The sequence below is a fragment of the Odocoileus virginianus genome, chromosome 9 (genome assembly GCF_023699985.2).
Source record: "Odocoileus virginianus isolate 20LAN1187 ecotype Illinois chromosome 9, Ovbor_1.2, whole genome shotgun sequence".
Classification (NCBI taxonomy): domain Eukaryota; kingdom Metazoa; phylum Chordata; class Mammalia; order Artiodactyla; family Cervidae; genus Odocoileus; species Odocoileus virginianus.
The window spans coordinates 60,725,607-60,751,650 of record NC_069682.1 but is presented as its reverse complement, the minus strand read 5'-3'; the positions used below and the strand labels follow the sequence as shown (position 1 = coordinate 60,751,650).

Genomic DNA, 26,044 nt, shown 5'->3' with positions numbered 1-26,044 from the left:
CTTTTCAGAAGAAAAAGGCCAACCTCTTATGTCAGTGGAGATCGGCAAGAACAGCAGTCTGGGGCTGGGCTAGGGAATGCTGAGATTTAGAACTGGTGAGGAAGGTTTTTTTCCTGGGGCCTTAGGAAGCTTGGGAATGTGTGAACTGGGGACATGACTCCCACATTCTGGGCCAAAAAGGGAGTCCCAGAAGCAGTCCTTAGAGCCATCAGCACTGGGCAACAGGAAGAAAGATCAGGATTCTAGACACTGGTTTCTGTCTTCTATTTCTGCTCTGACACTCATTAGCTGTGTGACCTTGGAGAAGTCACTTACCTTCTCTGAGCCTTAACGAATCCATCCACAGAATCGGGATAATTATGTCCTCTGTGCTTTCCCTTTTAGGATTATGGGGAAAATCCTGAATAGAAATGATGAACAGAAAAGTCCTAGTCCCACCCCATGAAAGAATTCCCCCGCCCTTCTCCACCTCTGTTGCCCCTAGAGAAATGCTGGAATCCCTCCAAGAATGGTCGGAGAAATCCAGGGATCCCAGAGACAAGACAGGCCACAGAAGAAATGCTGAACATCTGTGTCCTGTCTGGATGACATTTGTGAAGCCTGGCCCCCCTCCCCAAGACAGCCCCTCTAGCTCTCAGGCAAACAGCAAGCCAGGGAAAACAGTCTGTATTCACATCGGGAAGAGGCTGGGGGGCAGAAAGGGGAGCCAGAACCAGCATTTCTGAGCCATTGAGATAATAGGAGTCGCTGGATGAGAGCAGGGAGGAAGCTGTTGGTGGTCGGGCAGGGGAGGGGTGTCCTGTTGAGTCTCCCCCAACTCCATCCCTCCTGCAAAAACCAATGATGTCACCTTTCATGTGACAACTGTAGCTGTGTCATTTTCTTCCTCTGTAAATGGGGGTGATAAAGCCTCTGACACACCATGAGTCCAGTTCAATAAACGTGCCTGTCATTCTCCTATCCTTTGAAACCTGGGAGGCTCCTGGTAACAACATCATCTTCCTCCAATTTTCCACCTGAGTTATTTGAAGAAAAAATCTGAAGGCACTTTCAGGACAGAGACCAGGCTCTGAGGGCGTAGTCCATCTGCTGACAAGGTGGATGAGATCTGCAGTGTGTGGAAGGGGCAGGGGGAAGGAGAGGGGCCTGTCCATGGGATAGAGGTCCATGCTGCAGCCTGCTGCCTGGGGAGGGGACGGAGAGCCCTACTGCTCACAAGGCTCTTTGCAGAAACAGTCCTGGTTCCTTGAGCTCGTTCTGCCTGGAAGGAAGCCTCTCCTCTGAGCCAAGGACTGCAGGGGAGCACTCTTCCCATCATTTGCCCCCAGGAATGAAGGACTGACATCTATCGGTGCCCACATGGCCTTTTCCACCCTCTACATGGCGCCTGGGAGAAAAGGTAAGGGACCTGGGCACCCAGGTGCAACTGGAGATGATCAAACCTCTTCACGTGTCTGAAGAGAATAACACGGAATGCGGGGTGGGGAGGGTCCTTCTGTGAAGCCCGAAAGATGGCTAACTTCCCTGCCCCACCCCAGCTCTTTAGTTCTGGCCAGACTGAACCACTCCAGCTTCTCTCTTCCAGTGCCTATTCCCAAGCAGCTCCCTCCCCTGGAGAGCCCTCCCTGAACCCACTGCCCCAAACCAGCCCCTTCCAAGGCCTAGAGCCAATGCCTTCTCCAGGAAGCACATCCCAGCTGCTGGGCCCCAGGCCGCCCCTTTCCCCTGGCTGTCAGTTCCCCATCCCTCTCAAACGGTCATCTGCACTCTTGGCTGTGTCTCGGCCACACCTGCACACTTTGATTTCCCCTCTGGGGGGCATGGAGCTCACAGATGTGAACTCAAACACCACCTCTGCCACTTGTTAGCCACCTGATCGTGGGACAGTCACTTCTCCTCTCTGAGCCTCAGTTTCCTCTGGAAAAATGGTGAGAATAATCACACCTATTCCACAGAGTTGTTGGTGCAATTACATGAGACAATGACCATTCAGTGCTCAGGACAGAGCCTGGCACAGCATGAGAGCTTGGGAACGTGACTTATTTGCTATGGTGACCTTTCAGGTAGGTTCATGAATGATTTTGCTTTATATCTCCTGAAAGACCTACCACAAAATCGTATGTGTGCTTAGTCACTCAGTCGTGTCTGGCTCTTTGTAACCCCATGGACTGTAGCCTGCCAGGATCCTCTGTCCATGGAATTTTCCAGGCAAGAATACTAGGGTGGGTTGCCATTTCCTCCTCCAGGGGATATTCCCAACCCAGAGATTGAATCTGGGTCTCCCGAATTGCGGGCAGATTCTTTACTGACTAAGCCACCGGGGAAGCCCACAGTACCGTATACCAGTGGATTTCTGTGCCGGTGGATCTGCGTGCACCCTGAGGAAGCCTTTCTCAGTGGCAGAGTAGAGAGTAACCTGGGCTTGGCTGCCTCTGCAGGACACAGGCTGTGTCACGGGGCAGCACGCAAGTAGACATAGAATCCACTTGAACTTCTGATCAGAAGCAGTGGACACAGGGATCAAAGGGTGGACTCTGAAGCCAGACTCCTTGAACTTGAACCCGAGCTCCTCCTCTTACTCAGTATATGACCTTCACTAGCTGTGCCTTGGTTTTCCCATCTATTAAATGGGGAGAGTAATTGTACCTACCCAAAGGATCACCTGGAGGATTAAATGAAATTACACATGAAAAGCAATAGAGGGACTTCCCTGGTAGTCCAGTGGCTAAGACTCCCCACTCCCAATGCAGGGGGCCCAGATTAAATCCTTGGTCAGGGAACTAGATCCCACACATTGCAACTAAAAGTTCACATGCCACAACTAAAGATCCCTCATGCCACAGTGAAAATTGAAGATCTCACGTGCTATAACTAAGACTCAGTGCAGCCAAATAAATAAATACTAAAAAGAAAAGAAAGGGAAGAGAATGTGCTCATCGTAAGGAGAGTAAGTCAATAAGGATTGTTTTCATTGTTGATATTTGTATTCCTGTCACTGAAGAGGAGGGGTTATGGTTCCTTGCAGGCCTATAAGCTTCTCATTCTCCTATAACCCAAGACTCCACAAACATACTCGTATGTTCTCATGTCTCTGTCTGCCTAGCGGCCTTCCACTCCTTCTTCTTCTGTTAAGAGCTCTGCTCCTCCATTTGCTATACAAGTAGGCACTTGACCCAGGCCTGGCCACTACAGGGAATGGCACTATCCCCTAGCAACAATGACTGAACCAATCAGAATCCTTCCCTTGGGTTGATATATAGATCCTAGTAGAAAAACTATGATCATTCAAAAACTAAGATCATGGCATCTGGTCCCATAACTCCATGGCAAATAGATGGGGAAAAACTGGAAACAGTGACAGACTTTATTTTCTTGGGCTCCAAAATCACTGCAGATGGTGACTGAAGCCTTGAAATTAAATGACGCTTGCTCTTTGGAAGAAAAGCTATGATAAACCTAAACAGTGTATTAAAAAGCAGAGACATCACTTTGATGACAAAGGTCCACATAGTCAAAGTTATAGTTTTCCCAGTAATCATGTACAGATGTGAGAGTTGGACCATAAAGAAGGCTGAGCACTAAAGAATTGATGCTTTCGAATTGTGGTGCTAGAGAAGGCTCTTGAGAGTCTCTTGGACTGCAAAGAGATCCAACCAGTCAATCCTAAAGGAAATCAACCCTGAATATTCATTGGAAGGACTAATGCTGAAGCTGAAGCTTCAATACTTTGGCCACCTGATGTGAAGAACCTACTCATTGGAAAAGACCCTGAGGCTGGGAGGGCTTCCCTTGTAGCTCAGCTGGTAAAGAATCTGCCTGCAATGAGGGAGACCTGGGTTTGATCCCTGGGTTGGGAAGATCCCCTGGAAAAGGGAAAGGCTACCCACTCCAGTATCCTGGCCCGGAGAATTCCAAGCACTGTATAGTCCATGGGGTCACAAAGAGTCAGACACGACTGAGCAGCTTTCACTCTCACTGAGGCTGGGAAACATTCAGGACAGGAGAAGTGACAACAGAGGATGAGATGGTAGGATGGCATCACTGACTCAATAGACATGAGTTTGAGCAAACCAGCAGATAGTGCAGGATAGGGAGGCCTGATGTGCTGCAGTCCACGGGGTCCCAGAGAGTCGGACATGACTGAGTGACTGAACAACAGCTTTCTGTTTGGCTGGCTAAGCTAGGGCAGTGGACAGCCAGTTCCTCAGAAGGACAGAGAGGCGAGACAAGCTGTGATGGAGACAGATGGAGCATCTCCCTGGTTTCTCATCCTACAATTTCATGAACTGCTCAGGAACCATTCAAGTCCTTTTCTGGTTTAAGTCACTTTGAATAGACCTTTTGTCACTTGTTTCTGAAAAAGCCAGGTCCAATTATAGAGGCCCTAACCAAGACGCAGTCTGAGCTGGCCATGGGCAAGGCAGGGCAGCAGCAGTATTGAGTCTGCTCCTGTGTGTTCCAGCACAATCTTTGTCATCTGGGCTACAAAGGACAGTCTGCAAAGCATGTTCTCAAGAATCATCCTGATCCCGTGGTCTTCAGACACTGCCTCCCAGAGCCCTGGGAGCCTGCAGAGGCACCTCCAAGAACACCCATGGAGAGACTTTCCTGGTGGCCCAGTGGTTAAGAGTCTGCCTTCCAATGAAGAGGACGTGGGTTCAATCCCTGGTCAGGGAACTAAGATCCCACAGGCTGCAGGGCAACTACGCCTGAGCACCACAACTGGAGAAAGCTGGCATGCCACAGCGAAGACCCAGCGTAGCCAAAAGAGAAACAAAAACACCCATGGAACAAAGGGCAGTGAGGAGGGCAACAAGATTCTAGGTAACTGCTGCAAATTCAACCACAGTGGTTCTGTTTCAAATGCTTATGTATTGGGATTCTGCTGCCTCCAAAGATGTGAAATACCTGATTCTAATGGATGCTCAAAAGAGCATTAAGAGGTAACTAAGAAAAAAAAAAGAGGTAACTGAGGCTGATGTGTCTATCTCCATTCTCCAAAACAGAAAAGCGAGGCCCAGAATGGGGAAGTGATAAGACCAAGGTCACAGAGCTGACTTGCTCTGTCAGAGCAAAGACTTGAATGCAGGCAGGGCTCTGGACTCGCAGGCGGAATGAATTCCACTGCACCACAGGCACCAGGCTGCCTGTGAAAATCTATCATCTCTCACACTTCCTGTGTCCTCTGGTAAACTGATGGTGGTTAATATCTTCTAGTACGTGCGTGCTAAGTCACTTCAGTCATGTCCAACTCTGCGACCCCATGGAACAGAGCCTGCCAGGCTCCTCTGTCCATGGGATTCTTCAGGCAAGAATACTGGAGTGGGTTGCCATTTCCTCCTCCAGGGGATCTTCCTCACCCAGGGATCAAACCCAAGATTCTTGCATCTCCTGCATTGGCAGGCACGTTCTTTACCGCTAGCGCCATCTGGTTCTAGAATCTCACATTTCTCAGCTCTGACCCCTCCAGGATCGCCTGCCTCTGAACCTGGCTCCTTAGAGGGCTTCCAGAAGCTCAAGGAACCTGTGTAATAAATGTTATGAACCAAACTCGACCTTCCTCTCCACCATACACACATACACTCAGTTCCCCTTCTTCCCACCCATTTGCCCAAATGTCAGGCAAAGCCCAGCAGGCCGCCTCCTGGGAACTCGTAATCCACCTCCTCTGTCCAAGCTGTGCTGTGACTGCAGACAGAGGATTCCTTGTTCCCAGTGCTTCCTGCCCAGAGACCTCCATGGGGCCCGTGAGCTGGCCGGAAAGAGCCAAATCATTCCTTTCAACTGGAGCTAAAGCCACCTGAATCCCTGCCACCCCTGGGAGCAACATGCTCCCAGCTCTGCGTGGCATTTATTCTACCTGCCCTGGTCTGCCCAGCCCCACCTCAACACGCACAGCCGCTGCTGCCTACACACATACTGACACACACACACACACACACAGGAGTTCCCCTAGGGTACAAAGGTGCCTCACATCTAATCAAAAATCAAAACCAGAGTGGGACGTCCCTGGTGGTCCAGTGGTTAGGACTCCACGCTTCCACTGTAGGAGGCATGGGTCTGATCCCCAGTTGGGGAACTATGATCCTGCATGTGCATGTGCAAGGCCAGAAAACACAAAAAGAAAACAGAGGATTCTAGAATGACAACATCACAACCCTGACAGTTGCACCTTACTAATAACCCCACAATGACATCTGCCTATTACTTCGCAATCTCCCCAACCAGTATAACTTCTTGGCTCAGTTCCCTCTCCACGGCCTCACCCTGCCAGAGTCACCAGGAGATGGAAAGGGGCTCTGACACGCCCCAGACCAGTGGTTTGTGAAATATCTTGCAGAGAGCTCAGGACAGTTCCATGGCATTGTCGGAGGGTTGCTAGAGGCTAAGGAATTAGCCAGTTAAGAGTCCCCCAGGCTCACCCCAACTTTGACCATGGCTGCAACTCCTATACTGTATTGTACAGTGAGATTCTTTGGGGTTCACTTGAAAAGGAGATTTCACTGCTGGAAGATTTGAAAGCAACTCTTTCACCCTGACTCCTCCTCTGCCCTACCCTGACAATGTATATATGACCCCAAGGCCAACAGAGAGGGAGGCAGCTGCCCAAGGTCACGTAGGAATCAGTGGCAGAACCAGAATGAAAACACTCCCTTCTGAATCTAGTCTACAAACTCCGAGCGAGCAGTTAAGCAAAAGAAAACCAGGGCCTCAGGTCAGCGGATCTGGCTTCTGGGTCCAAGGTCACTCGCCCCCAGGCATGGTGGATGGACTAGCAGTTTGGGCAAAGCATGCTGCAAAACACAGAGGCACTTAACGAATACCCATTTCAGTCCCTTCCTCAAAACAAGCCCAAACCAGAGAGAACTCTCAACACTGCCCCCCATTTTTCAAGCCCACCGGGAATCTGTGGCCTAGACAAACACTCCCACCTCCCCAGCAGTAAAATACATTAAAATAGCCTGAGGGTTGAAAGGTCAATTTGTCCAACCTGAGCAGAGGAGGCTGGGCCTCTGGAACACTCACCCAGGCTCCGACCACACCAGCTCCCCGGGCGGAAGGACAGCAAGTCAGGCACCTAGAAGGAGCAGACAGTGTTAGCGCCTCCGAGCTGAGTGCGAGGACCCAGCATGGAGTTGGAAACTGAGAGGCTGGCATTTGACTCTCTGAGGAACCTTTAGGAAGTTGCTGAACCTGTTACACAGAAAGGCCCGTGTGACTCTGCAGAGCCAAAGGGAAAGTAATAAATATGAAACTGGAGCAGCCTGCAGGGGCCAGGCCAGGAAAGGCCTCGAAGGGTAAGGTAAAGAATTCAGTCTCGAGAGTCTAAGAGCAAGCGGGAAACCATTGACCTGCAGGGTTGAAAATGGACTGAAAACAGGCAAGAGTAGCTTTAAGCGTGTGAGTTGGAGGCTGCTGTGGTTGTCTGGGGGCACATGATAAGGACCCAGGCTGGGGTGGGGACAGCAGACCTGGAACCCAGTGGCTGGATTCCAGAGCTCTTTGAGCAGTGGTATCCCCAGAAATGACCTTCCCAGGTAGCGCTAGTGGTAAAGAACCTGCCTGCCAATGCAGGAGACCTAAGAGACTTGGGCTCAATCTCCGGGTTGGGAAGATCCCCTGGAGGAGAAAATGGCATCCCACTCCAATATTCTTGCCTGGAGAATCCCATGGACAGAGGAGCCTGGCAGGCTACAGTCCATAAGGTCGCAAAGAGTCGGATTAAGACTGAAGCAACTGAGCACACACGCACACATGCATTCCCAGAAATTATTGGTGGACCAGATCTGGGGGGATAAGGAAGACAGAGGGCTGCCTACTCCTCAGGTACCCCTTTCACAGCAGTCCCCTGGTCTCCACCCGGGACAAAACATAGCCATTGTTCTTTCAACTTGGTCTATCCTTACCTCAGTTTCCCCATCTGTAAAATAAACATGGTTGGACTCAAGGGTCCCTAAGGTCTTTATAGCATTAATATCCTGTTCTGGGCTAATTCATTCAGTTTTGTCTTTTTTTTTTTAATATTTACTTATTTGGCTGCATTGGGTCTTCGTTGTGGCATGTGGAATCTTCATCGCATTATGTGGGATCTTTTGTTGTGATGCATGGGCTCAGAGCATTGCAAGGTGGATTCTTAAGCACTGGACCACCAGGGAAGTCCCCACTCACAGGGTATTGAAGCCCCTTTTGAATCATCTTTCAGCCCCAACTGCAGGCCTGGCCTAGTACACGATGGGCAGAATTACTGGAGGAGAAACCTTGGGTCCCCTGGATTCACACACTCAGAACAGTTACCTCCAGGTTGGATGAGATGTTTCTGCTTCACATAGAAGATAAGAATCAAGCAAATGGGAGGATCAGATGGGCTGAGGTTGAGATAGCAGGAGCAGGTGCCTTGTTCCTGCTCCCCCACCCAAGAGGCCTCAGGTCAGGGGCACTGCAGCTATAACATCTGTCACTCAGTAGCTCACAACCTGTTTCCCCATCTACTGTTTCCCAAAGTCCAGTCAGGAGATCAGCTACCAAGGGACCTGGGAGGCAGTGCAGTGCAGTGGTTTAAACTGGGACTCTGCAGCTGGGCTGATCCCTGGGTCAGGAAGATCCCCTGGAGAAGGGTACAGTAACCCATTCCAGTATTCTTGCCTGAAGAATCCCACGGACAGAGGAGCCTGGCGGGCTACAGTTCATGGGGTCACAAAGAGTTGGACATGACTGAGCGACTAACACTTTCACCTCCTGCAGCCATGCAGACCTGGTTTGAATTCTGGCTTTACCATTCTCCAACAAAGTGGCCGGGGGCAAGTCACTTCTCTGAGCCTCAGTTTCCTCATTTGGAAAACAGCAGTAAGAGCGTCCGCTTCCAGGGCTAAAGGGAGGATTCAGTGAGACGCTGTCTGTGAAGAACTCATCTCAGTTCCTTATCACAACAACCCAGGAGATAGCAGCCACCATTTCCAGATATGGACCCTGGGACCCCAGAAGGTGAAAGGACTCACTGAGGACCATTAGAGAATCCATGCAGGAGTGAGATCCAGAGTTCAGGTTTTTACCCTCCAGGTTATACACTCACTCACCATTTGGGTTCCTCCCTGTGGCTCAGATGGTAAAGAATCTGCCTGCAATGGGAGAGACCCAGGTTCAATCCCTGGGTGGGGAAGATCCCCTAGAGAAGGACATGGCTACCCACTCCAGTATTCTTGCCTGGAGAATTCCATGGACAGAGGAGCCTGGGGGGCTACAGTCCATGGGATCCCAGAGAGTTGGACACAACTGAGCGACTAACACTTACTTTTTAGATGAAGATGTTGAGACTAAACATTAAATGACTTGACCAAAGCCATAGAGGGAACTCATGGTAGAAGAGGGATTTGAACCCAGGCCTTCTTGATGATAAAGTCCCTGATCTCCCCTACAGTTATCCAGAAAGTAGACATGATGGTAGAAGAAAGCAGAAGCTTCAGATTTCAGAGCCCTTTAAACCTGGAACAGGGACAAATGCAAACCAGGCAGATGGAGTGAGGGTGGTGATGAAGCTACCTTGAGAGGAAACCAGAAGGAGCTGGTGAAACAAAAGCCTCTTTCTCAGCAGTCCTCACTGGGGACTGGGCAGGAGAGGAGGGGCTGACAAGCAGGGCCATCCGTCCCGCCAGGGCTGAGCCGAGGGCTGGATCTAAACAAACAGACACAGTTCCAGCTTGGCCACCAGCTTGTTGGCCGATCCTGGAGAGGTCACACACACACACACACACACACACACACACACACACACACACACACAAAGGTCTCCGTTTCTTTAACTCAAGAGGGAGACAGTATACTGAATGGTGTCGAGATCCCTTCCAGCTACGGAAGACTAGTCATAACCATTCCTCATGAATGCCAGACTCTAGCTCAGGTTGTGCCCTCACAAACCCCCAAAGGGGGCCTCTTAACAGTGGCTCCAATATTTCCACAACAGGCATGGGAAGCTTTGCATTCAGCCTCTGACGATATAGCCTGATCACTTTCCCTCACCTTTCTCATCTGTAAAATGGGCTCATATCTTCAGCCTGATCACCAACGGAACTCTAAGAACCAAGGAGCTTCCCCAAAGTCTAGCAATCCCCCAAGGTACTGAACAAAGCATCCCCGCAGTGCTCATCCCAAGTCCCACCCTCAAGCTCTTTTAACTTCTCCTTTCCCTCTGGCCCCTGTCCCATCTGGACCAAAGGAAAAACCGAATCCAAGCTCATGGATGCAACAGCAGTAGCAACAGCCCCGACAACTAGCAGTAGAAGGAACCACTGTCCCAGCTAAGACTCGACTGTGCATATGTGCCAGGCACTGTGCTGGCACAAGAGCTGTACCTGGATTCTATCTCAGGTAATCCCCTCCATCAACGAGGTAAATCTCACCCTCAGTCTAGATTTACAAATGATAGACTAAGGTTCAACCAAGTGAAATGACCTGCCCAAAGTCACACTCAGAGCAAGTGAGTAGCATGGCCACGCAGATACAGGCTCCTCATTTGACACTAGAAGTCCTGATCTTATCCTTAAGGCTATGGAGTTATTCAGGGTAACATTCCACCATGGGGTGTAGACCCAGATATAGGGGGGCAGTGAATAAGGGGATATCTGGCCTTTATTCTCACCCCAAACCTCCCCAAGTAACTAATCTTTGCAGTTTTGTATTATTATTCTGACATGCCCAACTCGACACTAAGGCTAGAACAGTTTTTATCCAATCAAAATACAATGCAAGCCAAATATGTAATTTAAAATTTACCAGTAAAATTTAAAACAGTACAAAGGAATGGGTAAAATTAATTTTAATGGTATATTTATTTAACAATATCAAAAGTATTTTTGAGGGAATCCCCTGGCAGTCCAGTAGTTAGGATTCTGAGTTACCACTGCTTGGGGCCCTGGTTCAATCCCTAATTAAAGAACTAATATCCCACAAGTCGTGCGATGCAGCCCCTCCCCTCAAAAAAAAAACCCCAAGTATTACTGAAATATTTTACAATCTTTTTTTTCATACTAAATCTTCTAAATCCAGTGTATACCCGATGCTAAATTTTCATAAGATATTTAGAGTCTCTTAACCTTTACAATTGAAAAAGTGTTTTCACAAACCTAAGTTCACAAACAGACACAGATGTTTTCCAATAACTGGAGTATTCTGGTTAAATTTTAAGTTATTTAAAATTAAATAAGATTGGGAACTCCTTGCTGGTCCAGTGGCTAAGACACCACGCTCCCAATACAGGGGGGTCCAGGTTCCATCCCTGGTCAGGACACTAGATCCTCCATGGTGCAACCAAGAGTTCGGAAGCCTCAACTAAAGATACCTACACACCTCAACTAAGACCCGGCACAGTCAAATAAATAAATATTTTAAAATTAAATACGATTACAAATTCAGTTCTTCAGGGGCACTAGCCACATTTCAAGTGTTACGTAGCCACACGGGTCTAGTGGCTACTGCATGGGACAGCAAAGTTCTAACAGTCAAGTCCTAGAGGGTGGGGCTGGTGGCCTTCATGCCCCTAAGCCAGAGCTGGGCCTCCTAAAGTAAAGTTGAATGTCAACAGAATGGGATTTACTCATTCCAACCCCCTACAGAGCCTGATATTAGTATCAACCTTGGGTGCCTTTATACTCACAGGTGACAAAGGGATCAGCGTGCCCATGCTCCGAGGATGACACGGGGGCTCAGAGAGATGGTCGACTAGCCCAAAGTCACTCAGCTTTGACCCACAGACTGTCTGACTCGGAAGCCTAAGCTCTGTCCCGAAAGCCTGGCAGGGGCCTGGTCTCGGGCACAGGCTTCTAGAGGAATAAATAAGCCTTTACCACTAAATCCCCCCACTCTGCAAGTCTAGTGGCAAAATATGTGCTCAGTTGCTCAGTCATGCCTGAACTCTTTACAGCCCCATGGACTGCAGACCAGCAGGCTCCTCTGTCCATGGGATTTTCCAGGTAACAACACTGGAGTGGGTTGCCATTTCCCTCTCCAGGGGATCTCCCCAACTCAGGGATCTAACCCAAGTCTCCTGCATTGGCAGGTGAGTTCCCTACCACTGAGCCACTAAGGAAGCCCAGAGAGTGTCCCCTAACAGGGGTTAAGGGTTAAAGGAGAGGAAGTAGCTTGGGCTGCATTAGGTGGTAGTCCGGTGTGTGGGGCTTAGGCCACTAGGGTACTGTTCCCTCCTGCCCTCCCACCCTTACCCGGCAGGAGGCAAAGCCAGCAAGGTCCCCTGGCTGCTTGTCCTCTGGGTTGGGTCCCCCGAGGCTAGCTGCCATGCCCTCCCTGACATCTTGCCCAAGAACACTCACCCAGAGGCCCCTGGACTAGGGCCCAGAGCCTGTACTCACCTCCCAGGGTCACCTCAGCTGGAGTCCAGGGAAAGGGTCCAAGAGGCAGTCCACCCCCACCCCCAGGAGGAGGGAGGAGCAGGCCCAGGAGGCAGATTCCAGAAGAGGGAAAGGGTGGCAGGGATAGGGCCGAAGAACCTGGGTGGCTCCACCAGTTTCCTGGGGAGCACAGCTAACATTCAGCCCCCTCCCTTCAGCCTAACTGGGCGAAACTCTCACCAGTTATTAGGTTTAACAATTAACTCTGGTTTCTACTGCAGCAGGAGGCAGTTCCAACAGAAAGTCCCATCTGGGGTAGGGGGACTTGTAAGTGGATAGAGAGGAAGGGGTTGGAGTGAAAGGGAGAAAGGGGTGGTTAGTAAAGCCACCCACCTCCTCCTTCCCATCCTACCAGTGTGGGGCAACTAGAGGGGGATGGCATAAGTTCCATAAGGTCAGGGGAGGTAACTGGCACATAGTAGGTGCTCAATAAATTTTTTGAAAAATATTTATTTGGCTGTGTTGGGTCTTACTTGTGGCACGTGGGATCTTTCTTTGTCGCAGGTGGGCTCTCTATTTGTGGTAGGCCAGCTCAGTTACCCACCCCAACTACCCCCCTCGCATGTGGGACCTTTGTTCCCCAACTAGGGATTGAACCCACGTCCCTTGCCTTGGGAGGCAGATGCTTAACCACTGGACCACCAGGGAAGTCCCTCAATAAATTTTTTTAATAAATATTTTTAATTAACAAATAAGGGGGTGGGGTGATAGAGGAAAAGTGTGTGTGTGTGCGTGCACGCGCACGCACGCGTGTGCATGCACTCTGTCATGTCTGACTCTCTGCGACCCTATGGACTGAAGCCTGCTAGGCTCCTCTGTCCATGGGATTTTCCAGGCAAGAATACTGGAATAGGTTGCCCTTTCCTCTTCCAAGGAATCTTCCCCACCCAGGATGGAACCCTCATCTCTTGCGTCTTCTGCTTTAGCAGACAGGTTCTTTACCAGTTGAGCCACCCAGGAAGCCCCAAGTGGAGGAAGGCAAAAGTTGACTTGTCCTGGATCCTTGCTGAGACCAAGCTGGGCTGAGGACTGGGAGGGCAGTCACTCAGAACATGCCAGGAAATGGCTCTGAAGTCCCCCAGCCCTGGCGCTGCCCTTCCGAGCTGTGACCTTTGTAGTGCTCACTCTTCTCCATAAACAAGGGGTGACGGATAACACTACGGTGTCATACACAGGGCTATATGGGGCCAGGCCCAAGCTGCTGCTGTGCCCTGTGCCGCTGTGACACAGTCATGTCTCCGGCTGCCTGGCAACAGCCTCTTCTTCTCAGGCCACCCCCTGAACTCCCCCACATCCCAATATTCCCCTGGATCCCACCTATGTGGCCTTTTTTCCTTTCCGGGAAGAAGGAAAACCCAGGATGATGACAGTTCTAGCCCACTCACATCCCACCCACCTGGGATCACACACACACCCTAGCAACAGACTGCTCTCATCTAGAGTTCGCTTGTCATTTATAAACCCCTCCTTGGGCCCCCTCCTCACCCTCTTCCCCGCATCCCCTAACCCAGGCCTACAAAGGACCGCAGCCCATCCCAGTCTGGTGTGGAACTCACTGTGGCCAGTTCCCTGGGCATTCTTGGGTAGGGGCTCCCCCTTCTGGACCGCTGCTTCCGGTCTGTGTACCGAGGAAGTGAGAGGGGTGGACTAAGAGATCACTTCCCCTGATATTCAGAGTTTCTGACATTTCTGGGATCAATTTGAGTTTTAACTTCAGACAGACCAGCGCTCAGACCCTGGCTAGGTAAACAGGCAGACTTGATGTTACGAGGCAGACTCTGAGACAGGACTGCAGAGCCGCGGAGCACCAGTTCAGCCCTGACTATTCTCAGCTCAAGCCTGGGCAGTGGGATAAAGGGCCTCCATGCTCACTGGGCCCTCCTACCTCCTCCATAAAGTACCCACTTCCCTTTCCTGCCCCACCTTTCCAGTCTTCTCTCTGGCGTTCTCAGGAGCAGCATCAGGAGTGATCACTCCCCCAGTTTCTTCTTGGTAAGACAGAGCTTGAAGCTCACCCTTCTGGGGCATTGACCCTAAGGCCCTTTTTTTTAAAAAACAATTTTTATTAAAAAAAAAAACAAACATTTATTTACTTGGCTGTGTCAGGACCTAGCTTCAGCACATGGGATCTTTCTTGCATCACTGAGGTGCACAGACTCTCTAGTTGTGGCATGTGGAGGCTTAGTTGCTCTATGGCATGTGGGATTTTAGTTCCCCAAATGGGGATCAAACCTGCGTCCCTTGCATTGCAAAGCAGATTCTTAACCACTGGGTCACCAGAGACGTGGAGATTCTAGAGTTGCTTCTGCTTCCACTCCACCCTTTTCTGCTTCCTTCTCACAACTCTCTGAACACGCGGCCCACTCTCCCATCTTTGGCCTGACGCTCGTCTCCTTGATCTCCCCAGGGAATCGCTGTCTCCCCGACCCCCTCCTGTCCCCTCCTGCTTCATCCCCTTTCAGCTCTAATGCTGCCTACAGCATGGAGTCTACACTGAACACTCACTCCTCAACTCTCTCAGCCGTGTCTCTCTCAGACACTGCTTCCCAGAAGACAGTCTTACCAGCCCTGCTACCTGACCTTTAGACCCTGCACACCAAGGACCCCTTGGTGTCCCTCACCCTTGCCCCCTAGCACGGTGAGAACACAGTGGGTGCCTGCTGAAACAGCAGGGTGATAACCATTAGCTAAAAAATAATGAATTATAATCGCTTATTGAGGGACTTCCCAGGTGGCCCAGTGGCTAAGACGCCATGCTCCCAAAGTAGGGGGCCCTGGTTCAATCCTTGATCAGGAACTAGATCCCATGTCGAAACAAAGAGTTCGCATGCCAAAACTAAAGATCCCATATGCCACAACTGAGACCCAGCGCAGCCAAATAAATATATTTTTAAAATTGTTTACTGACCATTTATTCTTTACAATGCTCGGATCTCAGCATTTAACACACGTCATTTCAGCCCCCATTGTCTCAAGCCCGCATTGTCATTCCTACTCCTTTGTTTTAAACTGAGGACACTGAGGTTCAGAGAGGTGAAATGATTTGTCTGAGACCACGTGGCCAGGAAATGACAGGGTCAAGACTGGAATTTCAGTTCTTATCCACTGCCCTACTTGGCCTCCCTCCAATCCACACGTAAAAGAGGGGATAAGTGAGAAGTTGTGACCTGAGAGTGCCAAAGTCATGGGGGCTCCAGAGAAACCAGTCCTTCCCCAGCGCCAGAGGCAGATTTGGTAAATAAAACTACATAACCTTCTCTTAAGCACCTGCTCTGTGCAAAGCTCTGTGCTAGGTGCTGGCTGCACAGAAGGTTACATGAGCGATCTGGTACCCACAATCTAACACGAGAGACAAGCCACGTGCCAGGATAAATCACAGAGCAAGCAGAACTTGTCCCCAGAGGGGAACAGATAAGGTACTAAGGGGAGGAGAGGACAGACGTCACTGTGGGGGTGGGGATCAGAGGGCTCACAAGGCTTTGGGGGACAGAGGTTGGCATCTGAGTTGAGCCTGGACAAGGCAGGCAGGATTTCAACAGTGACTGGGGAAGGAGGTGGGCAGCATTCCTGGCAGAGATGAACCCAGGATGTTGGGGCAAAGACACAGGTAAGCACTGGGTGTGTCCCAGGAGCCACAGCGAATCCCCTCTACCAGCTCCTCCTCTTGGCACTGGGCCCAGGCATCCAGCCCAGAAGAGAGGTCACCATGAGTGTCCCCAGACTCACAGGCACCTGGTTGAATTTGATGAGTGGGCAGGGACAGGAAGAAAGGGCTGGGTGCCTGGACACATGGTCTGACAAGATGGGTTCAAGGGGCTAGAATCCAGGCTCTGCGCAGAAGCCCTGAAGATGGGAGATGCTGAAGGAGGAGGTGGTCCCACCAGAAGTGGTTGAAGCTGGGGACGCAGCAAGGAAAGGAGCAAAGAATGTGAACTGGACCGCAGAAGACCTGGTTTCTAGAACCACAGATCAAAGCTGCGTGGGACCTGGGGCTTATCCGGTCCAGACCTCACTTTACAGCTGGGAAAACTGAGGCCTGGATAGGGGAAGAGCCGGGTTCACAGTCCCCCAGCATCTTCACAGCAAAACCAGCCATGTGCTGAGAGGAGGGAGAAATCTGACTTCAACACCTCCCTCTGCCATGACCTTCTAGTGACCTTTCTCCAGTCCTTAGGCTCCCACTCAATACAACAATCCTTGTCTCGGCAGTTCTAAACTTTTATGGGCCGTGACTCAAAGACTCACATGGTGACTAGGGGTCCTTTCTGGAGGACAAGGGAACACTCTTGAGAATTGTGCATACCATTTCAGCAGTTCACAAACATCTGAGACCAGTGTTCTCTGGGGACAATCTGAGAACCCTCCGTGTCCCAGTCACCTCAACTGGAACCGATTAAAACAGGCTGATTCCAGGGCCGCAGCACAGGGTGCTGAGTCACAATGCTTTTTAGCTGTCTCACCTATTGAATGTAGAGAGGGCTCCATGGCTAGAAGTTTTAAAGCCACTGCTCATTAATCAAAGTCCCCTCTGGTTGAGCCACCTGCTCAAGCTGACCATGGTCAAGGTCAAGGTCATGGTGGGGGTGGGTGGAGGCCCAGCAAGCGGATTGCAGCTGGCCAGATTCTGAGGTGACCTTCTGAGATCCTCACTCTTGCCTGGGAGGCAGTCTAAACTCCTGGGCTGAACTTGGGCTGAGAGGAAGGTTTCTACCAATCTCAGCCGAAGGGCTCTTTTCCTCTCTCCAGATTCTCACTCTGGCCCTTGGCCAGGTCTGACTCTCTTGCTTTTCCTTCTGAGAACAAGTGTGCTTTCCTGGCTTCAGCCTCTGCCTCCCTCCCCTCCATCACTGAGGCTGATAGAGGACCTCCAAGCCCCCAAGCGCCTGTCCAAGCTTTGAAAGATGATAAGCTTATTTAACTGGGACACTCAGGAAAATCTGTGAAAAACTAAGAAAACCAGTGACGAAACATCTAAAGAAAAAGCCAGGACTTTTCTGGCGATCCAGTGGTTAAGACTCCCCCTTCCAGTGCAGTGGGTGTGGGGTGTGGGTTCGATCCCTGACTGGGGAATGTAGGTCCCACATGGCTCAGGGTGCGGTCTAAAATTTTTTTAAATAAATAAAACAAAGTCTGGATTTTTTTTTTCAATAGTTAATAAATACATAATTAAAAAGCCAACGCCCTCAGTCCTACCCTGTCACCTGCCCCTGATGCAGCATTTCTCCCGCAGGTGGGCAGCTGCCTAGAACCAGGGGCCGAGCACCTATAGGAAGGCTGGTCTCTGATGGGGTAACAGTACAAGCTTGAGAGGAAGCCTGGGGTGGAATCCATAGTCTCTGTTCTCCAGATTTGAGCAAGTGTGCATCCCTCTGCGGACACCTAAGTATCCTCCAAGGCTCCATCAGGGCAGTATAGGAAAGGTTCAAGAGCACCCGTGGGCTTTGGATAGATCTGGGTTGAAATCCCGGCTGTGCCACTTGCTGGCTGAGGACTGGGTAGGACTTGGGCAAGTTATTAGCCTCCTTTAATAAAATGGGATCGTAATCCCTGCCTCACTGGGTAACTTCGAGGATTAAAAGACATAAGGCGCATAAAGCGCTTAGCACGGGGCCTGGCACCTGGTGAGCCAATAAACGGAAGCACTTGTTTATCAGTCACCAACCCGAGCCTCTAATGAGGAAGACTCTAAGCTTTCTATTTCTTAGGTCGCCTCAAGCAACCCCCAAGCCACTCACCAGAACTGGGTCTTTATCTTCAGACCTTTAATCTGGAGAAATGATGGGGGGGAGACAGGGAGGGAAGAAGGCAGGAGAAGGGAGTGGGAAGCAACTGGGAAGAGGGAAGAGGAAGGGAAAGGAAGGTCGAGGCTGAGGAGGGCCCTGGCTTCCCAGCTTGGGAGAAGGAAGATGACTTTGGGGAAGCTGCCAAAACAGGATAAGCCTTCTCTCCTTTCCAGAGCCTTCCTCAGGCCAGCCAAGGCAAGGCTGAGAGGTACAAAGCCTGCTGAGAAGCACCGCCCCAGCTATCAGTAGGGACACTGAAGCCTTGGGTTACCTCCAGGCTCTGGTTCCCCACAAGGCTGCTGCCTGCCCATGGCGGGCGGCAGGCAGAGATGGCCAGAGTCAGGCTGAGAGCAAAACGAACTGCCCATTGAGCCTGCGGAGGCAGCGCTTGTCTACTCAGGACTCAGGGACCCCCTTGCTGGGGATTCTGATCCTAACTGAGCAAGACTCTCCCCGCTGGGTCCCCAAATCTGGGCCTTGCGTCACCCTCTCTCCAGACCGCCACCTGCCCCAAGGTCCTGCTTCTGGGGCTAAAGTTGCAGACAGGGAAAAAGGACCATTCACACTCTAAACAGGAACCACAAACAGGGTGTTCCAATCGCCCCTGACCAGCTGTGTGACCTTCAGGGGTGTCACTTCCCTCAGAGCCTGCTTCCCTTCTCTGGCTAATGAGGGCAATGGAGGACCAGCATCTCTAAGGTTCTCCTGACTCTGACAGCAGCTCTCCTGTTGGTAGGACACCTCGGAGCACAAACGGGCAATGAGGACTTGCCTCAGAAGAAGAGTGGGCTGGGCTGGGCTCTAATGAGAGTGCCGTGGATGCGGCAATGGCCAAGGGTTATCATGGAGATGATGATTATAATTAAAAATCACAGCCACGAATTCAAAAGCAATTTACAAAGAGCTTTCTCATTATCCCCTGGGATTCACAATCTGGTGAGGTAGGTAGACCTGGATGATGACTATTCATGCTTGGCAGATAAGGAAAGTGATGCAAGATTTAGGTGACCTGTCCGGGCTACTCAGTGCAGAGAAGGGTGAGCCAGAGAGGAAGTAATAATTCCTGGGTGCCTGCTGTGTGCCACCTCACCAGGCTCACTCACGTCTGTTGTCTTTGGTTTTATTTTTTCAGTATATTTTAATTAATTTATTTATTTGACAGTGCCATGTCCTTGTTGCAGCACACAGGATCTTTAGTTTCGTCAGCATGTGGACTCTTAGTTGCAGCCTGTGGGATCTTAGTGACCTGACCAGGGATCAAACCCAGGCCTCCTGCATTGGGAACTCAGTGTCTTAGCCACTGGACCACCAGGGAAGTCCCCACATCTGTCACCTTGACCGTGTCTCACCACCACGACCCAGCACTCCAGGTGCTACCTTTCCCATTTCAGAGAAGACGACACTGAGGCTGAGAAAAAGTGTCATGGCTGTTCCATGGCAAAGCCTGGTTTGGGACCTGGGCTTGGGGGACCCCAAGGCCTGCATTCTTTTCCATCTTCCTGTATGTACTGGGTTGAATAGTGTCCCCCCCCCCCCAAATTCATGTCTTCAAAGAAGCTCAGAATGTGGCCTTGTTTGGAAACAGAGTCTTTGCAGATGCAATTAGTTAAAATAAAATGAGGTCATGCTGGCACTAAGCCCAAATGACTGATGTCCTTAGAAGAGGAGATGACACAGAGGCACACCAGGAGGAAGGGGAGAAAGCCACGTGACGAAGAGGCAGGTGCGGCTGCAAGCCAGGGCTCCACGGGTCGCTGGCCACCACCCAGAAGTTAGGAGGGGGCACTGAACAGAGACCCCCCCCTGCTCAGAGCTTTCAGATGAAACCAACATTGCCGACACCTTGCTTTCTAACTTGTAGTTCCACACTGCGAGAGAAAACATTTCTGCTTTTTTAAGCCACCCAGATTGTGGTATTTCATGAAGCAGCCCTAGGAAATTAATACATGGTGAGTCCATTGAGCAGCAGACCTGGAATTCTTAAATTCCAGTTTTCAGATTCCCACTCACTAGGCAGCCTTGGAGGTGAATGGAGGCCTGGGGTCCTGGGAGGAGTCATTCTCATCTCTCCTTCACCGCTCTGGTTCAGGCTGACCTGAAGTCCCCAACCACCAGGCTTATTCCGTGTTCCAGGTCTCTATCCACCCCACTGGGCCCTTCCATCATGCAAATAAGCACCCTGTAAGCCCCAGGTGGACGATCCTCCCCCTCCACCCAAGCCAACCTCTCCCACCACCTGGAGAGCTGTGGTTTTGAAATGCAAATCTGATCCTTCCTGGCTAGCTTAGTCTTCCCTAATTCCACCACCACCAGTAGGACTCAAGCTCTTCAGCCTCGGCCAGATCTGGCCTCAAACTTCCTTTTTATCTCCAGCCACTCACTGCACCTGTCCCCACCACTCACCACCTTCTGCTCCAACTGCATGGAACTCTTTGTATTTCCCTTAACAATCCACGATGCCTTTGCATGAACTGCTCCAGCTATCTGGAAAATAGAGTCTAGCCCAAACACTGCCTTTTCCTCCATCAACAGCCATACCCTGATGCCCTGTACATTGTACCATGGCATTGCACATTGCCCCACATACCCAGCCTGGGAACATGCTGCATTCATTTCTGTCTCTGTAGGCCTAGGGCCCAGTACAAAGGCATTCAAGAATGTTGAACTGTTGGGACTTCCCCGGTGGTCCAGTAGTTAAGAATCCGCCTTCCAAAAGCAGGGGATGCAACGAAGCCCAAACTCTGCCACTACTGAAGCCCACTCACTCTGAATCCCTCAGGCCATAACTACAGAATTTGTGCACCATAATGAAAGATCCCATAGAACGCAATAATGATCCTGCATACTGCAAATAAGTCCCAATGCAAATTAATAAGTTGATTTTTAAAAATAAAAGAATGTATATTACTTCATTCTCAGAACAACCCAAAACTATTATTGATCCTATTATATAGGTGAGGAAATGAAGAGATGAAGTCACGTGCCCAAGTCTACTCGACTAGTATGTGGCAAAGACGGTGCTACATACTCTAGTGCCAGTGTTAGTGACCAATGCTAGGTATACATCCATCCTAATACCCTCACTTCACAGAAGAGGAAACAAGAAAGGAGAGTGACTTGCTCACAGTCATGTAATAAGATGTGGACCTAGATCTTTCGATCACTTATTCAGCATTCTTCTTGTCATTCTTGAAGGAACTTAACCCAGGAGGACACGGAAAACTGTGTCTTCTGAAGAGCTTTTTCCCACCTGCCCTACAGCAGAGCCCAGCATGGGTCTGGGCACACAGTAGGGTCTCAAATCTATGGTGACATGGCAGTGAAAAATAAGACAGATAAATAAATCTACTTCAATAAAAAAGTCTGAGGCCTGCTTAGATATTAAAAGATAAGGGCTTGAGAGGACACTTTCAGTTCAGTTCAGTTCAGTCGCTCAGTCGTGTCTGACTCTTTGCGACCCCATGAATTGCAGCACGCCAGGCCTCCCCATCCATCACCAACTCCTGGAGTTTATTCAAACCCATGTCCATCGAGTCGGTGATGCACCATTTAACATGAGCACTGCATATTCAGTTGCTCAGTTGTGTCCTACTCTTCTCGACCCCATGGACTGTTGCCCACCAGGCTACTCTGTCCATGGGATTCTCCGGGCAAGAATACCGGAGTGGGTTTGCATGCCCTCCTCCAGGGGATCTTCTTGACCCAGGGATCGAGCCCACGTCTCCTGTGTCTCCGGCACTGGCAGGCAGATTCTTTACCACTGAGCCACCTGGGAAGCCCTAAGTATCATTTAATACCATCTTCCATTTTACAAAGTCATCCATTCAACAAATTTATCAAACACGACTCGTAAGCCAAACACTGTGTGGGACACGAGGAGGACTGAGAAGCAGGTTCCTGCCCAGATGGCATTCACAATCCAGTGAGGGGAGACAGACAACCAGCTAACAAGTTCAAGTATAATTACAAACTCACACAAGCGCTAGGAAATACAGGAAGCTATAAGAATGTAAAACAGGAAAAACTGACTTGTCTTAGGGAGTTGCTGGGTGAAGGCTCCCCTGAGAAAGTGATTTTTGAGCTGAAATCTCAAAAGTGGGAGTTAACCAAGACAAGAAGCAGAGGAAGAGTGTGGTAGATGGAGGGAACAGAAAGTGCAAAATCTCAAAGGCAAATGAGCTTCTGGTGCCTGGATGAACTAAAGGAAAGCCAGAGTGATGGTTTCTAGAGAGGTGGGCAGGGACTCAATCTTGTGGGTCCTGTAGATCAGCATAAGAAGTGGAGAAATGAAGCAGAGCAGGGAAAACCCCTTACCCAGAACCTGGCCCAGAGCAGACACTGTCAGTGAGTCATCGCACTATTTGGTGAAGGAGCGATTTGTCCAAGATCACAAGGAAGACCTGAGACTCGAAGCCAGAACCTCTACTAGCCAGGCTGTGGCTGTCAGCTATTTCAGGAAGGGTGCGCAGGAGATACTTTCCAGGGGTTTCCTCCCCTGGAAGATTCCAGCTCCCTGTCTGCACCTCTCCTGAGCTCTGGTGTGCATCAGAATTACCTGTGTTTGTTAAAACATGGACTGCTGGGCACCACCCCGAGAGTTACTGATTCTGTATATCTGGTGGGAGCCCCAAGAATGTCTAACAGGATCCTAGGTCACCCTGCTGCTGCTTCTGGTGGGGTGACCATACTCTGAGAATCACTGCTCTAGACTGGAATATATGAGGACAAGGAGTGGTGAGTGAGACCCATGGCCAGGATATTTGGAGGATGTGTTGTGCTCAGTTGTGTCTGACTGTCTGCGACCCCATGGACAGTAGCCCACCAGGCTCCTCTCTCCATGGGATTCTCCAGGCAAGAATACTGCAGTAGGTTGCCATTTCCTCCTCCAGGGGATCTTCCCTACCCAGGGATCGAACATGTGTCCTGCATTGGCAGGCAGATTCTTTACCCCTAGCACCACCTGGGAGGCCCCCATTTAGGGGCTGGAATGTGAGTAACAGTGAGACAAACTCCAGCACTCTGAGAAAGGGAAGGGGCCTCAAAGTCCCAGAATCCAGCCTAGTAGCTCCTCAGCTAGGGAAGCTGAGGCTTAGGGGGTTGAGACTCTTACATAAGAGAAGCTCAAAAAAATGTGTCAAGTGAGTAGGTAAGTACATGAAAGGTTTGACCAAAGTCAAAAGGAGACCCCTGCACCAAATTCCAGGGCTCCTGAGCTGCAGACCAGCCTTTCCTGCCCTGGGAAAGAGGTTCAGGAAAGACGACAGCAGGCTCAGCTTACCCCCAACTTCTGCTGCCTTGGTGGGGAAACATTTTTTAAATTGCAGAAATCTGCTGTTGGCCCAATCTTATCACCCAGAGCCACCCTCCTTCTTTTCACACTGCCAGCTCACTCCCTTTATACTTTAAATCCTGTGCACTTTATCCTGGCAAGCTGAGCAGCAGAGGGGGAGGTCAGGTTCTAGGGAAGAAGAACTGGAAGTGAAAGGTGAATTCTTACACTTGGATAGCCCTCTTCCAGAACACTTCCTTCCTCTTGGAAGGGTCTCCATTTCTACCCTCCTAGCTAGTCTAATCTCATGCTACCTACATTTCAGTACCAGCATCTGAAACCTGCAAAGCCAGGGGCTAAATTTCCAAACCACCTTTTCACCCAGTTTTTCTAAAACAGGGTGGCCCTGGATAGAATTGTTCTATCCTCTTCCAGTTGGCAGCAAAATGCCACTTCTCTTGCAAACCCACATGCACAGGCTCACTAACACAAAACAGCTATGTGTACATACATAGAAACAAATATACCCATGGAAAAACACATACACATAGACATCAAGAGATGCCTTATCATTACTGTTCACTGATAATGTACACCTGTGCCTTCAAACGCACAAGCAGCACACAGAGAGAACACTCACACATGCACACATTTCCAAATGCCTGCGCTGCACCAGTTGATGGAGAAAGGAGTAAGACACACCCAGAGACCTCTCTCTGAGTAGATATCTCCTGAGGGGGGATTCCTTGGAGTAGGGGCACTGGCCCTTTAAGAGAGTGGCTCTCCCTCCTCCCCTCAGGGCACCTAAGGTGCGCCTCTACCCCAGGGAGCAGGGAGGGGTGAGGGTGGGAGTGCTGCAGACCGGGTCCGGCCCGGTCTGCCTCTGGGCGACGGTCCCAGCGCCACTACAGGAAATGGATCTCTGAACCGCCCGGGTCACCAACCTGGGGACCGCTGTCGCCACTGCCACCCGCACACACACCCCCCCGGGCTCCAGGCAGGACACGCCCTCCGCTCCAGCTCGGCCGGGCGCGCCGGCTCCGCTGTCACCCGGGCTCAATCCGGCCCCCCGGGCGTGGCCGCCCACCTGCCGGGGGGAGTCTCGGCCCCGAGGGCACACTCCCACCACCGCCGCCGCCCTCTGCCCGGCCAGGTGCCCGGTTCCCGGCGACGGCGGCGCCTCGGCCGCCGCCCCCACCCTTTCCTCCCGGCTGTGTGCAGACAAAGCCGCGCACACGCACACCCGGGCTACGCGGGGCTACGCGGGTGCACACCCGCCCTCACACGCGCACACACGGGGACTCACACTGGCGCGCGCGCACACACACGCACACCGCCACAGGTTCCAGTCACCGGCGAAGCCATCGGCACACACCCTCATCCAAATGTACACACACTCAGTTACACATTCAGACACACCCTCTCATAGACACATTCACGCCCAGACACACGCACACACACACACCACCCGGACGCGCGGAGACACAGGGCACACACCCTCTCACACACGCACGCGCACACACCGATCATCCACTTGCACGGACCCACGGGCACACGCGCGCTCACACCCAACACACATCCGGCGACGAAGATCCCGACACACACACAGACGGGCGCCAGTACTGAGACGCACAAACCGAGGCCCGGGTCCCCCCAGCCCCGCCGGTTCTGGGCGCCCGCCGCCCGCCTCGGCGGTGTCCACCCGGCCTGCCCACCGGCCTGTCAGTTCTCCAGGACCCAGAATTGCGCTCAGAGCCCTTGGCGATTCCCCTCCCCACGCCCACCAGCCCAGACGCGGCGGGGGCGCCCACCAGCCCAGACGCGGCGGGGTCCCCGGGGCCCCGAGTGGGCGACGAGGGTGGCTAACCTGGCTGCGGCGGCGCGGCTTCCGGGCGCTGTCTGTCCTCGGTCGGTGTGTCCGGCGGCCGCCCGGCGGGCTCCGAGGCGCACTGGAGCTGCGCACAAACGCCCCGCTCGCTCGCTGGCTCGCCCGCTCCCTCCCTCCCTCCCGCGGCGCAGCCCCCTCCCCGCCCGCCCCCCTCGCCCGGGCTCCCCCCTCCGCCCCGCCCCGGCCGGTTCCCCGCGAGGAAGCGCCCGCGATCCCGGCCGCCGCGGGCGAGCGAGCGAGCGAGCAGCGGGAGGAGCGCCGCCGCGCGAGCTGCCCAAGCCGCCCGAGCCGGGGCCGCGCGTCGGGAGGAGCCGCGCCGGCCCCCGGGGAGGGGAGGAGGGGAGGGGGGCTGAGCCCCGCGAGCCCGCCTGGCGCTGGTGGCCCGCCGCCCGCTTCCCCACATGGGCCGGGCGCCTACCTGTGTCGCCGCGGAGCTCAGAGGCCGGGGCGAGCGGCGGGGCGACCCCGAGGAGACCCCACCCAGGGCCCCCGCGCCCTCCCCGTCCCAGCCTGGTGGGCTCGGGCCCCGCCCCCCGCCTCCTCCCGGTCCCCGCCAGCGCCGACCTCGGTTTTCCCTGGCTAAGACGCCTCGGCTCTCGGCCCGGTGCCCCGGACTAACCCCACAGCCCCGGCGCCCAGCTCGCCGATCCAGTCCACCTCCCGCCCCGACCTGGCCGACGCCCACCCGCCTCCCAGCCGCCCTCCC

General features: G+C 51.9%; 1 protein-coding gene across 2 annotated transcripts in view; it reads right to left on the bottom strand.

Annotated features, from left to right (window-relative positions):
- EPB41L1 (erythrocyte membrane protein band 4.1 like 1) overlaps nt 1-25,448 on the bottom strand; it is a 135,467-nt gene extending 110,019 nt beyond the window's left edge. Inside the window, exon 1 of one of the 2 annotated variants that reach the window (XM_070472581.1) lies at nt 25,318-25,448. The gene's annotated coding sequence lies outside the window, so the exon portion shown is untranslated. Of the gene's footprint in view, nt 1-7,026; nt 7,079-25,317 lie in introns of those variants that run through there. The other variant, XM_020897745.2, reaches the window with a different exon arrangement.
- Between the last annotated feature and the right edge of the window lie 596 nt (nt 25,449-26,044).